Source organism: Amphimedon queenslandica, unplaced genomic scaffold (genome assembly GCF_000090795.2).
Source record: "Amphimedon queenslandica unplaced genomic scaffold, v1.1 AMPQUscaffold_11708, whole genome shotgun sequence".
Classification (NCBI taxonomy): Eukaryota; Metazoa; Porifera; class Demospongiae; order Haplosclerida; family Niphatidae; genus Amphimedon; species Amphimedon queenslandica.
In genome coordinates, this window is record NW_003548050.1 from 9286 (window position 1) to 11423 (window position 2138).

The 2138-nt window shown below is 39.1% G+C and overlaps 1 long non-coding RNA gene across 1 annotated transcript; it reads left to right on the forward strand.

The window, feature by feature from the left end:
- The first annotated feature begins 993 nt into the window (after nt 1-993).
- On the forward strand, nt 994-2065 carry LOC109589008 (uncharacterized). The gene is made up of 2 exons (XR_002188467.1): nt 994-1036; nt 1116-2065. It is a non-coding gene; the product is annotated as an uncharacterized LOC109589008 (long non-coding RNA).
- Nucleotides 2066-2138: the final 73 nt, after the last annotated feature.

The window sequence follows — 2138 nt, forward strand, 5'->3', positions numbered from 1 at the left end:
GAGTGAGTGGTTTGTTGATGGTCACTGTTTGCTTGCCTTCTTGAGCTGACTGTCAAGTAGAACCTTTGGGCCATTATAATTACTGTTTCTATGGGTGCTCCAGCCCATCCATAATTTGACACACCATTGAGTATCTTGCTGTGTCTTCAATGGAACTGCGGTTTTCCTAGCTGCCGTAATATCCTCTTCACATTTGCGTGCCTAGATCTAGCCATGGGCGTATCTACATGTGGGTGGGAATGGGCGGGGTTGCAAAATTGCTGCTTAAATCATAGATATTAAATGACAGGGATTGGAAACGGAAGCGTGGGCGTAGCCCAACCTCCATTCATTTGTATTGCTGCTAGGCTGACAGAGGCTCGTTGAAATTTTTTGTCACAATTTACCCTTGATTTTTTTTCTCTTAGAAACAATATCTCGCGAACAAGTGTTCCTATGCAAGTGGAATTAATGCATCAAGAAGCCTAATGTTTCCTCTTAATAATTCTGTTTTCTATTGTATAGATAATTTTACTATGTTCATGTTATGGCTCTTTTAAAACCATAAAATGTATTTTTTGTCATTATAATCCCTTTTTTGAAAACAAGCTTGAGTAAGATACAAGATCTTTATAATCATATGAAAGAGCTTTTATTTGCATATCGAATGATACTAGTTAGGGTTAGAATCCATGAAGCATGAGTTTGTTACAACAGAAAAAGGGCGAAAAATGAAAAAATTTTGTTGTACCTATAACTCGTTGCAAAATAGCGTTGTAGATATAAAAACCTTGCTGCAGGTAGTCCTAAACTTTCTATATGGAACGGTAGGTATATCATAAGTAAGCGTCCTCTTGGATTTCCATAAATATCCTTCGAAGTCCTTGCAGCACAGCCTCACTAATGGAGGAGATGGGAAATCGACCAGGTATTGGGCCGGTAACCAATAGCAACATCAACTAGCCTACGCCCCCGTTTCCAATCCCTTTCATTTACTCTATTATCTATGCTTAAATCTATTTGCATCGGGCAGACAGACATCTCTGTAGCGACTAACGTAAGCCATGGCTCTCTGGAATGAGATTTATTAGTTTGAATCTAAACTAAGGATCCTAACAACCCTTCTTCTTTTATAGGCTACTAGTTGCCAAGGTTAGTCTGGTAAACAACAGTACCAGAATCTTTTTTGATTGGCTGAGTGGTTCACCAACATAGCCAGGCTGGTTGCTAGCCAAGATGTATAATTCTAAATACCTTAGATACTGGTTACTCGGTTTCTAAGCGTTGCTAGACAGGGGCGTATCTAAGGGTGGGCCTGGGTGGGCCTGTGCCCGACCAACTCAGCAGACCAAAAAATTTTTTCTTTTGTATATTAGTCCTTTTAAAAATATTGCTCACTTTATTATGATAGCAATGAGACAAGACTAGCATAGCTAATAGTTTTAGCCAGTGTAAATATAATGATGACATGGTAGAGACTTCCATAGCTCCATTTGGGCAATTGGGCTGCCATTTTAAAAATAATAACTACTACTAACCAATCAGTTATTAGACTATTCACATTAATTATTAAAGTAATCGAGTTGAAAATGGCTAAGAAACTCTGCTGAGTCTATTTGAATGTCTTCCCAAGGCCAGTACTACTACTAATGGAGAAAATATAAGCACTGAAGTGCACATCTTAGCTTAATTAAAGTAATAATCGTAGTATTTAATTGACCACGCCCATCGTGAATATTAATGAGTTCTAAAAAATTTTCGCGGCGCGCTTCGTGCGCCGCATATTTTTTCTCCATGCCCAGCCAACTCTCAAAGCTTAGATACGCCCCTGTTGCTAGAATCCCTCGGAAGTCATAGTAACCTCGCGCTGCGCGCTCGGTTACCTATACACTTCCTCGGGATTCTATCAATGCTTAGAAACCTCGTAACCAGTATCTAACCTATATATAATTGACAAAAGGGACCTTATGGCGGGTAGTGAAATTTGTCTTTCTAGCCTAAGAAATCCAAGTTCCTGAGCCCCATTTATCATAAAATTACATGTCCAGAAATTAGAGGACACGGAACTTAATTTTTCAGTAAAACTCCGTATACTTAATGGAGTCAATTGTACAGATCATAAATGGAAGAACAACCTTTTAGGGACCCGCTAAAAGCCG